The sequence below is a fragment of the Vulpes lagopus genome, chromosome 13 (assembly GCF_018345385.1).
Source record: "Vulpes lagopus strain Blue_001 chromosome 13, ASM1834538v1, whole genome shotgun sequence".
Classification (NCBI taxonomy): domain Eukaryota; kingdom Metazoa; phylum Chordata; class Mammalia; order Carnivora; family Canidae; genus Vulpes; species Vulpes lagopus.
The window spans coordinates 52298895-52312127 of NC_054836.1; positions in this window are offsets into that span (position 1 = coordinate 52298895).

Below are 13233 nucleotides of genomic sequence, written 5' to 3' on the forward strand. Positions count from 1 at the left end.
GATTTTAGTCTATAATAAACTGGCACATGAGACAGTAGTTAATTTTTATCAGTTGAAAAAAGGACTACCTGGGGTGCCTGGCTGGCTCAGTCGGTAGAACATGTGACTCGTGATTTCAGAATTAGAGATCAATTAGAGTTCAAGTCCCACGAATGTAAAGATTACTCAAAAATAAAATCTTAAAAACAAAAATGAACAAAAAACTATTACATAAGTGACATGGTACTTTTAAGTAGAAAATTAAGAAGGAAAAATTGTGAGCTAAGTAACTTGAAGGAATGTAGCTTAAATGGGATACTATGGGTTCCTATATGGTGATTTTATACCTTTTTTTCCCTTTCTTCTTTATTACATACTCACTCTTACCCCCCATCCTTTTCATTCTGGCACTTGTATCTTAAAGATAAAGATATTCCCATCTTACTTTGTTAAAAGATAAATAACATTAAAAGGGACCCTTTAGACATTTTTTAAAAAATAAATTAACCAATCATGATATGACATGGGTTTTAAGGATCATCACTTATGGTCGAGTGGAAGAGAAGACAAAGTTGAAAATATGAATAAGTGAAGCAAGAAGTCCTCACAGATAAACTTTGCTTATGTCACACTTTTAACCCATTTGAAGAACAAAGGCAGTTATTCACACCAAAATTTTGTGATTTACAACAATATCAATCGTTTATTTACTCAAATTTCTGAAATTGAGGTAGGGCTCAGTAATGGTATCAGGTGGGTAACTCAACCAATCTTAGATGACCATTTCCAAGATGACCTCACTCACATCTGGCGTGGTGGTGCCTGCTATATCAGTTGAGAGCTCGGAGCAAATGGCCTCAGCTCTCTACCTGACCTCTCCACATGGGCTGCATGAGTTGGGCTTCTTACAGCATGGTATGTTCACTTACAGCATGGGAATTCACTAACTTCCCCCAGAGCACAAGACACTCAGGCCTTTTTGTGGCCAGACTGGCCTAACAAATCTGAAGCAAGTCTCCCTCTCCTTTGGGTTATCAAATTGTCTACTCTACATCTAATACCTTCCCCAGGCCATTTGGCTAACTCCCCGCTTAGATTTCCTCCATGATCCGGCACGAGGAGCACTTCTTGAAACCTTTTTAATTATCCCATATTGATACAGTAGCTCTTTCCTTTCGAAATCTGATTAGCTCTTAGTATCTGTATACTCATTCCTCCCTGAAAATGTGCTATTTTATATTATCACTTACTTTCCTATAGATGGCACGTCCTATCTCAACCGATCATATGGTTCTCAAGGACACAAACAAAGGCCTGTATTTTGTCAGTGCCCACGATTTAGGATGTGCTAAAGAAATGTTGATAGGGAAGATAGTTGCACACTAACATTTTAGTTAGGCATTTTAGTTCTTTTTTAGAAGGTATTATTCCATTTGAAGTGATGTAGGTCTTAAACTTACATAGATGCTTTTAAAAGTGTATTTGAGAAGAGTTTACCTATAGCACCAAAGAATTTAAATTACTCATTAGGTATAATGAACTCATCATTTATTTTATTACATTTTTTAATCTTTTTTGTTTTGTTTTGTTTTCACTTCATATCTCTTGGTCTTTTCTCACTGATCCAAATAAGTAAAGGCTTTTTAGGACATTCAGTATCAGTGAGGTAAGTCTAGAAGATGGAAAGATAAAACTAGTTAGCATGGAAATAATGAGTATAAATGTTTATAAACCTAATTGTCTTCAACTGGAAAGAGAACTAGAGAAACTTTAATAGTATTCTTTTCTGAACCACATTAGCTCTATCACCACAGCTAGAGCTGTGATCAACACATGAACTCATTTTGTACTTTACTGCTCTGTATGTTTGCTGCTATAGTGAGTCGGAGAGTAATAAATGTACCATTGCAAGGGGAGAGGAAAACTGGTGCAAACAGAAACTTGAAATGGAATCTGTGAAACAGTGAATTTAATCCAAAAAAATGTCTCCACTTACAGACGTGTCAGCATCTTCAAAAGTAGTTTCTTTTCAGGACACTGCGGTGATTTCAGTTTGAAGAAGTTTCTGAACTTTTAACTTAAGGTAATGAGCCAGTTAATAGGAGCCTGGGTTTTGTGTAGGAAGCAATTACCCCAATAGATAGGAAACTTGAGAAAATGAACAAAGCGTTAATGAGATTGGCAAAAAAGGTCATGTATCTGAGAGCTGAGATGGAGTAAAAAGGGATGATGGTGGGAGAAATCACCAAAGACAATGCCATGAAAACCAATGAAAATAAAGATGAGATATTAAATCATTGGATCTACCTCTCTAAAAGGCTACAGAATTAACTTACCTAAAAATAAGGTGATCTCTAGATATCTTTTTTTTAATTTTTTTTATTTATGATAAATAAATAGAGAGGCACACAGAGAGAGAGAGAGGCAGAGACACAGGCAGAGGGAGAAGCAGGCTCCATGCACCCGGAGCCTGACTGGGATTCGATCCCGGGTCTCCAGGATCATGCCCTGGGCCAAAGGCAGGCACCAAACCGCTGTGCCACCCCAGGATCCTGATTCCTAGATATCTTAAAGTCCATGGTTCAATGGGAGCTTTGTCAATAATTTAATTTTAATTTAATTTTAGTCCAAACCCACACTGTGACAAAATAAGTTTTAACAGCATAAGTCATTTTATACTGATATATGCACTAGTTTATATACAACTTTTGGAAAGAACAGGTCATAAGTACTGCTTCTACTTCCTCTTGTCTCAGTGGCTTCTCAATCCACTGCAATCAGGCTTCCACCCCCACCACTCTGCTGAAATTGCTCTGAGAAGGTCAGCAATGATGTGATTGTCAGGTACACTAGCCTCTTTTCAGCTCTCAGCCTAATTTTCCTCCCAGCATAATTTGCTATTGATGATCTTTTCCTTCCCTGTAAAGTTCTTTCTTGACTTCTAAGCTGTGCTTGTTGCTTATTCTTCTGTATGGCTCTGACTGCTCTTCATTTTTTTTTCTTCATTCTGTCTCTGCTCCTGGAGTTTTCCAAGGGAGTTACTAACTTTTATCACTTTTTTAAAAAAATATTTTATTTATTTATTCATGAGAGACACAGAGAGAGAGAGAGAGGCAGAGACACAGGCAGAGGGAGAAGCAGGCTCCATGCAGCGAGCCTGACGTGGGGTAATACCCGGTCTCCAGGTTCACACCCTGGGCTGAAGGGGTGCTAAACCGCTGAGCCACCCGGGCTGCCCTCTTTTCTCACTTTAAGTGATCTTCCCGAATGATCATATGCAATCCTCAAGTCCTAACTATTACCTATGTTCTTCTCAAATATTGATTTCTCAACTCTTTCTTGAGCTTTCAATCTGTCATAGAATTTACAGTAACTCCTCATGCTCAGTATCAGCCCCTCAAACTTTTTTGTTTGTTTCTTTTCCTGTTTTCCATGTCTCCATTATCAGCAATCCTACTCACCCTATTGCCCGAGCTAGAAATCTTGGAATAATCTTTTTGTTCTCATTCCTCACTGCCTTTGTTTAAATCTTGTCCATTCAACCCCTGAAACGTGTCTGGTATCTGTCTATACTTTTCCATTACTACTGTACTGCTGTCCCAATCCAGGCTCTGATTATTTTTTACATGCAATTTTTCTTAGTAGTTTCCTAACTGGACTTACCTCTCTGACTCTGATTAGTCTCTATTCCCTATGTATTCTTTATATTGCTGCTGCTGGAGTTACTTTTTAAATGATGAATTTCATTATATACTTCCATGTTAAAAAAAATATCTTTTCTTGTGTCTTCATGGTTTGAGAGCTTCCTGATTAACTTCTAAAAAAGTTATCTTTTATGAGTTTGAATGCTGATCCACAGAAATGGATCTGTGTGATAAGAAAATTTTTTGTTTTTCTGAGTTTTTGAAACTTCTGAAAAACAAATTTTGTTTTTCTGAGTGGCTGCGTCGGCATTTTACAGAATGACAATCCTCCTCACACTCAGAGTCTGGGCATTTAAATAAGATCTAAGTTTAGGATTAGTACTGCAAGTTCTTGCTTTATTTTTCCTGGGTATCCATTTAGAGGAAAGTCCCCCAAAAGTTAGTGACCTTCGCCCCAACCACCTTGTAAGTGATTGGTGTTTGCTACCCTGCTGTCTACCTCTTTCTCCCTCATGACCTGGAACAGAGGACTTCCCTTCTCCCAGTCATGGCAGCCCCAATACCATCCCTACCCTGCCTATCCTGTTTCCAGAATTCGTAAAAACAAAAACAAAAACAAAACAATCTTGTGACTTCACTCCTTTTGTGTGGGTGTATTGAAACTGTGCCTTCAATCAAAACAACCCCAGGTTTGGTACTTTCTCGAAGCAGGAGTTTGGATGCTAAGGAAACTACCTGCCAACACTGTGTGGGTAGTTTGTGCTTCCTCATTCAGCAGGTCATAGACTCCATATTCTAACTTTAACACACCAGCTTTGGCTTCTCAACATCGCCTTTGGAAACCATGCTCATTCCAGATGACTCCCCACGCTCCAGTCATATTTGATTGAAACAGGAGATGACACCTGAACTGAGGCAGTCACTCTTCCTTCTATAAAAAGTATACTTATGAGCTATGGGGTCACAATTTTTTTAATAAATGGAGAAGAAGTAAAAAGGTTGAGAAATCTATTTTACATTTAGCAAAAGGAATAATCTTATATGTATAAATTCTATCATGCCATGATGCAGATGAAAATCATTTAATAGATTTATATTGCACTTAGAAGAATAAAATACAAACGTTATACCATACTAGGCTGTGAATTTAATACCTCTTATTAAATTTTTCCTATTTTTTCCACTTTCAGCTTGTTCTAATTTCTATTCATGCTCCAGCCATTGGATTCTTTCGGGCCCTTGAACAAATTTTTTTTCTAAGTCTGAGTATTTTGAACATGTTATCTCCTCTCCTAGAAACCTTTTATGCACTTTGCATTTTTGCCTTCTCACCATTAAAATCTTAACACAAATATTTCCTCCCCAAAGAGGCATTTTATGACCATTCAATTCAAAATAGTGCCGTCCATCTGACCAAAATTCTTTATCACACCATTATAATCATTTCCTTTATACTATTTATCACAAATTATTTCTTTATCATCTTTCTCTTTGACTAGACAATAAGCTCCTTGAGGACAGGTATCACATTTGCCATGTTTGCTGCTACATAACCTGGCACACAGTAAAAGTTTAATGGATGGATATTGAATTAGGGACTAAGTTAATGAATGTTAACGTGCTAGACTTTCTCTTCACCACTAATCTTTAATAGCCTGGGAGCTTTTCAAATGCAGGACCATGTTTCATTAACATTTATATACCTTACTCTGAGCACAATTCCTGGCTCGGCTCGTAGAAAGTGCTTGATAAATAATTAATAATTTTCAGCTAAAATTAATACAAATCATCAAACATTTTTTGTGAAGTAAGTGCTTTGCACTCCTATGCTGTGCATCATCTAGAGGAATCCTGTCATTATGTACACGAGGTCAAAATTATTCTTTGACTTGTAATAACTAATTTGTCACTCATTCATTTATCAAATTTTGAGAGCCTATTATGTGCCAGGCACTTTTATAAGCTCTGGGGATATAAGAATGAACAAAGTAGAAAAAACAAAACCCCTGAAATTGAACTGAAGTTCATATTTCATTGAGAATAATACCTCAAATATTTTGCTTTAATTAGTGAGGCTTAAGGCTTAGTACACGGTATTTAAAAATCTGCCTAGCTGATTCCAATGTTATAGCTAGGGTTGAGGACCATTGTTTTAGGATGAAACAATCCTTTATTTCTTTTTTTTAACCATGCATCTCTGGTGACAACTTTTCCTATTAGGGCATGTTAGTTCTTAATGCATAACTACAGTATTTGCTTTTTAACTTACAAGATTTTATGATAAATGAATATGCAATAAAATATGCATAAAATGCCAAGTTATAGGGATTTATTCTACCTCGCTAGGCACAGAATCCATTCCAAAGGAGTGGACAAATTTGAATTCTCTTCCACTTAGTATGTAAATTTGAGTCTTGAAGGCAAAAAAGAATTTTAACAAGGAACAGAAAATATCTTTGGTAGTTTCCCTTTCCTAAGTAAACACTATTTTGTAAGATTGGAAAATTTCTTGTTCCTTTTTTTTAATTTGTATTCTCATTGCTTTCTATATTTGGTATTTTATATTTGATTGCATGGAGAACTATATATAGTGATCAATTTTCATGGAGAATAAATATATGCAATAGGTCCATATTCTCTGATGGAGTTGAGAAATTTAAATTTTATAAGAGATCCGTGGATACTTTCTGATACCATTTTTTTTAAAATTTTTTATTTATTTATGATAGGCACACAGTGAGAGAGAGAGAGAGGCAGAGACACAGGCAGGGGGAGAAGCAGGCTCCATGCACCAGGAGCCCGACGTGGGATTCGATCCCGGGTCTCCAGGATCGCGCCCTGGGCCAAAGGCAGGCGCTAAACCGCTGCGCCACCCAGGGATCCCCATTTTTATTGACATAAAATATACTTACAATCTGGTGAGGTACAACAGATGAATACAGTCATGTAAGCCTTCATTCGCATAAGATAGGGAACATTTTTATCACTCTAGAAATGTAGAAATGCCCCTTCTAGTTGGTCTCCACTTAGCCATATGTAATTGATTGGAGCACTATAGTGATATTTGCCTGTTCTGAAGCTTCGTAGAAAAGGAATCACGCAGGGACGCCTGGGTGGCTTAGTGGTTGAGCGTCTGCCTTTGGCTCAGGGCATGATCCTGGGGTCCTGGGATCGAGTCCTGAATCAGGCTCCCTGCCTGCTTCTCCCTCTGCCTATCCCTCTGCCTTTCTCTCTGTATTTCTCATGAATAAATAAATAAAATTTAAAAAATGAAAGGAATCACACAGTACCAGCTCCTTTGTGCCTGGCTTCTTTCAGATGACATAATATCTTTCACATTTATTCATGTTATGCAATAGTATATTATTTTCCTATTATCGAATAGTATTCTATTGTATAAATATTGTAATTAGTTTATTCACCTAATGATGGTCATTTGAGTTGTCTCTGCTACTAACATTTGTTTTCAAGTATTTGTGTTTACGTTTTAATTTCTTTTGAATAAATACCTAGGAATGGAAATGGTAGGCCATAAGATAGCTATACATTTTACTTTATAAAAAACTGCCAAAACTTTTTCTCCAAAGTGGTTGCATCATTTTATACTCCTACTGGCAATATCTGAAAGTTCCAGTTGCTTTATATCCCAGTCAACAATTGGTATTATCATCTTCTAAATTTTAGCTATTTCTAAGAATGTGAAACAGTATTTCATTGTGTTTGAAATTTGCATTTTCCTGATTACTAATGAAGTTGAGCTCAGCTGGGTTAAGCGATTGACTTTTGATTTCTGTGCAGGTCATGATCTCAGGGTAGTGAGATTGATTAGTCAGCAGGGAGTCTGCTCAGCAGGGACTCTGCTTGGGATTCTCTTTCTCCCTCTCCCTTTATCCCTGCCCTCCCTGCCCCTGTGTTCTCTGTCTCTCTATAATCAATCACTCAATCTTTAAAAACTTTTTAAAAATAATTAAAATTTTCATTTGGTTCTTTTATGTAGAATCATTTCTTTGATGAGATTCGTCCATTGTTTACTTGTTGTAATTATCTTTTCCTTAAGTCATGAACATCTTCATAATTATTTCTTTTAAGTCCTTGTCTGCTCGTTTTAACATCTAGGTCAATTGGGGATCTCTTTCTATTGAGTCTTTTTTCTTTTGACTAGGGATTATACTCCTTTGTTTTTTGGCATGTTCTTTATGACTGAACACTGGATATTGCAAATGATGCCTCATAAAGACTCTTGAGTTCATTTTAGTTCTCAGAGAAGTGTTCATTTTTGTGTGACCAGGCAATTTAGTTACTGACTGATCACCATGAACTTTTGGAAGCTTGGTTTTTCTACTTTGTTAGGGAAAGTTTTGTCTATAATCTGAGGGATTTGTTTTGCCTTTAGTCTTAGAATATACAATTTGTTCCTAGAAAGTAGTCTTCTTATCAACAATCATGATTGTTCTGGGATTTCAATGGAAAGCTTGAGGTGTTTAAAAAGTAGTTCACTTTGACTTGACTCAAACTCCAAAGTCCATTTTTCAGGAGGCAGTCAAGAGCTGGATTCTTTGCTCACTTTTCCCCACTTTTTTCATTTAACCTTCTACCTGTTGCTTTTTCCTGGTCTCCTTGTATCTGTCCTAAACATATGCAATTTGGGGGCTACCTAGGGGTTTGAAGGTAGTTTGTATCAAGACTTTGGGGCTTGTCCCTCTAGCCTTTTCTTTTCTGCATTTATCCTCTAAATTTTCAGTTACTTTGAAAGCCCCAAATTCTGCCTTCTGATACTTAAGGAATTAAGACTATGGTTTTCTCTTTATGTTCTAATTGCTTCATATCCTCAGGGGAGGAAATGTAAAAATGTGAATCTCATCAAGATTCCTTCTTTCAAGTGTTGAATTCTTCTGTAGTTCCTGTTTGTATTTCATCACTATACCTTGCCTTCAATTAGTGTGTGTGTGTGTGTATTTTCAGAATTTGTAATGAATATAAGATATTTAGTCTGATACTAGCTAGTCTGATATTACAGTACTGTTACCATTATTGTAAGGACAAATTTCCCTAAAAATGCTATCTTTTTATAATCCCTCTTCATGAAATAACAAGAATTATGGAAAGCATGGTCCTAGTAAAGGGAACTGAGACTATTTAAAGAAAGGAGTAGCCAAATTCTCATTCCAACATAAATCTGCCAACAAAGTTATCTTATAATGTCCCTGTATTGTCTTTCCTGAAGATAAAGGATAAAATCATAAGATTTTTGATCAGAAGGAACATTATGCAGAGATGTTCCTTCTGATTAAGAAGAAACTTGTGATTGTCACAGTTAATGAACATCTTATGCCAATTATTTCTAACGTGGCCTAAAGCAGAGAAACAAATATTTTGAGAGATTTCCAATGGCTATCCAGTGCTACAGATTGAATTGTATCCCCACAAAATTCTTATATTAAACCCCTAGCCCCCAATGTGACAGTTGAAGATAGGGCCTTTAAGAAGGTAATTAATGTTAAATGAGATTGTAAGGGTGGGGCCTTAATCCAGTAGGACTGGTGTCCTTACAAGAAGAGCAAGAGACACCAGAGCTCTTTGTCTTGTCTCACTCTCTCTGTCTCTCAATCTCTGCACACCCACACAGAGGAAAGACCTTGTGAGGACACATAGAGAATGTGGTTCTCTGAAAGCCAAGAACAGAGCTCATACCAGAAACTGAATTTGCCAGCACCTTGATCACGGACTTCTTCTGTGAGAATATTAATTTTTGTTGTTTAAAGCCATCCCATCTTTGATATCCTTTTATGGCAGCTTGAGCAATCTAAAACATCAAGATTAAAATCTTGACTGTTCATTATTCAATTTTTGATGCTAATTACTAAGGTTTATAACTAATAGGTATTTAGAACCCTTGACCAGAGAATACTATTTTTTTCCTTAAATTTTCTCTTCCTTTCCTTCTTTATATTTTGAGATAATTCATATTTACAAATTCAATTTACAAGTAGGATCTGATTTTTAAGATTTCTTGAATGATTCAGAAATTCTCAAGAAACATGGAAAACCTGATAGTGCAAAGCAGTATCTCAGTCACTGTATTTCAAAATGTGCCATCAAGCTAACTTTGGCTTCATATGATATCAAATGCACCACTCAAGTTTCTCTTCAAAGTAGGCATCACTGAACTCCAAACATTAAACAGAGTAAGGAATCTTTCACTATCATTCCTGTGTTTACTTTTGACAAGGGGGGATGTTTTTAGTTTTTCCAGTTTATTTCACATAACTACATTGCTAATGTTGTTAAGCAAATAAACAAGCCAAAAAAAAAAAAAAACACCAACAAAATAAAACAAGAAACCTCATCTTATTACTAAAATCTATAACCCAACACTATAATAGATTTTATAGAATTCTATAATAGCAATGTATATTATTGTACTTACTCAGGGCTTTATTATTTGGTGTAGAATAATGCTGACTTATTGTCCGTTTTTAACTCAGTTTTAGCCACACGAAGGAAATAGTTCTAAATCTAAGGGTGGCATTTAAATGTATTAAACAATTGCAACTTCAGAGAATGGTTACCTTATTTTATTCTAAATATTTTAAATATTAAATATTCTAAATATTTTCTATTAGAAAATATTTAAAATTCTAAATATTTTCTAGTAAGTTAATTGGGTTACTACAATGTCCATCATATCACATGTGTTGTAATTTTATAATTAAAGAGACTATGGCTCCATTCTTCTGTAGACCTGCCACCATAGCGGAAAAATCTCATAACTAGACCTTTATAGCCTATAGAAAATGATGTTTATTGAAAACCTGAGTTTACATATGCTGGATGAAAGGGAAGATGCATTTGCTGGCTGACAAGTTGATAGGCTACATTATTATCTGATGATACTACTATGGAATGTGATAAATGGGTACTTAAATCTTCTATAATTAGCTTTTAGATTATATACTTTAGTATCCCTATTTTATAGATGAGGAAAGGTTCATTGAAACTGATTGTAGAGATTCTCCAAAGAAGTGAAAAAACACATTTAAAAAAAATTTTTTTTTAAGATTTTTTTTCCTTTTTTTAAAGGTTTTATTTATTTATTCATGAGATGCAGAGAGGGAGGCAAAAACACAGGCAGAAGGAGAAGCAGGCTCCTCACAGGGAGCCCGATGTGGGACTCAATCCCAAGACCCCGGGACCACACCCTGAATCAAAGGCAGACACTCAACCGCTGAGCCACCCAGGTGTTCCGAAAAACCACATTTTAAATGATCTTTTATTCCCTTATATCTCCATTCAGTGGTAAACATGCCTCTTTGATGCTCATTTCTCTAAGTGTATCATGTCCCACGTGTATAGAAACTCAGAAAAAGTCCTTTGTTTGCAAATGTAAATGTTTATTTCTGGTACTTGAATTTAAAAAAAAAACTATGCTATGAGAGTAAGAAATGAGAACTAAGAACGAGACATGGGATTGCATTGACAGTGCAGATTGGATAGAAGAAATACCTTGAGTTTTAGAGTGGCATACTAAAAAGCTCAATACAAAAACATATGGTCAAAAAAACCAAGAAAATACCAAGCTAAATCTTCCAAAATTTAATCATCAACATTCAATAATATTTAGACATTCCTAAGTTATTTTATATCTTAACTGACTAAGTTATTTTGCACCTTGCATGGCTCTAACAGATGTTAGGTTTCATACATAATTTGGTAGATATAAAACATCTGCATTTGCCGGGTGGCATACATCATATTATCACCATACTTTCTGATGCTGTGGAGTCAGCTATTCATTCGGATGCAGTACTAGTCAGGTTCTCTGGCAGTTACCAGGAAGTACTGAAAATACTGAACTGAAAAATTATCTTGGTTTTGGGACAGAAGAATCCACTTTACAGTCTCATTTATTTATGGATCTATCTGTACTTCGATGATTCGGGTAAAGTTGAAAAAAAGGATAGGGAAGGAAGTCAACAGTTTCAGCAGTAGGAGCAAAATTATTATTCAGAGAATGACATGTGAAAAGGATGCTTCGAGTGTAGTTCCAATAGTTTATTTTTGCTTTTGTTCCCCTGCCTAAGGGGACATATCCATAAAGATGCAGCTAAAGCTGAGATCTGAGTTTACTGCCTTTTTTCTCTTAGGAGTTTCATAGCTTCAGATCTCACATATAGGTCTTTTATCCATTTTGAGTTTATTTTGTATACGATGTAAGAAAGTGGTCCAGTTTCATTCTTCTGCATGTGGCTGTCCAGTTTTACCAATGTCATTTGTTGAAGAGACTGTCTTTTTTTCATTGCACATTCTTTCCTGTTTTGTTGAAGATTAATTGACCATATATCTGTGGGCTAATTTCTGGGCCTTTTAAATTCTGTTCCATTGACTTATGTGTCTATTTTTGTGCCAGTACCATACGGTTTTGATTGTTATAGCTTTGCAATATATTAGAATCTGGGATTGTGTTGGCTCCATGATAGTAAGTGAAATAGGTCAGACAGAGAAAGACAAATATTGTAAGATTTCACTTATATATGGAATCTAAAAAATAAAACAACAAAAAACCAGACTTTTTTTTTTTAAACTTTTTATTTTATTTTATTTATTTATGATAGGCACACAGTGAGAGAGAGAGAGAGAGAGGCAGAGACACAGGCAGAGGGAGAAGCAGGCTCCATGCACCGGGAGCCCGACGTGGGATTCGATCCCGGGTCTCCAGGATCGCGCCCTGGGCCAAAGGCAGGCGCTAAACCACTGCGCCACCCAGGGATCCCAAAAAACCAGACTTTTAACTACAGAGAAGAAACTGATGGTTGCCAGAAAAAGGTGGGTGGAGGGATGTGCAAAGTAAGTGAAGGACATTAAAAGGTACAAAATTCTAGTTCTAAAACAAGTAAGTCACAGAGATGAGAAGTATAGCATGGGAAATTTAGTCAATAATATTGTAATAACATTGTATGGTGACATGGTGACTATATCTATTGTGGTGAGCATGGAGTAGTGCATAGAATTATTGAGGTACTCTGTTGTACACCTAAAACTAACAGAACATTTTATGTCAACTATACTTCAATAACTAAAAAAAATAAAAAAAGAAAGAAAAAAAGACAAAGATAATTCGGGAATGGCTCAATCAAAGCTAGATCTTTAGGGTTCCTAATGTTATATGATGATTTCACAGATATAAAAGACAAGTAAGAAACTGTAATCTGGGAATATGAAAGAGAAAGTACAAAAGAGATAGAATTTTTGTTGTTAATGTCAAAGAGTTAATTTTTCTCTTCCTATAGGTCTAAACAATGGAGCTTGAAATTTCCATCCAGATTTTTTTTTAAAGGAATTCTGATTTTATTTATTTTTTAAAATTTTTATTTATTTATGATAGTCACACACACACACAGAGAGAGAGAGAGAGAGAGAGAGAGAGAGAGGCAGAGACATAGGCAGAGGGAGAAGCAGGCTCCATGCACCGGGAGCCCAACGTGGGATTCGATCCTGGGTCTCCAGGATCGTGCCCTGGGCCAAAGGCAGGCGCTAAAACGCTGCGCCACCCAGGGTTCCCTCCATCCAGATTTTATTTCAAATTTACCATACTTTGCCACAGAAATGTTAG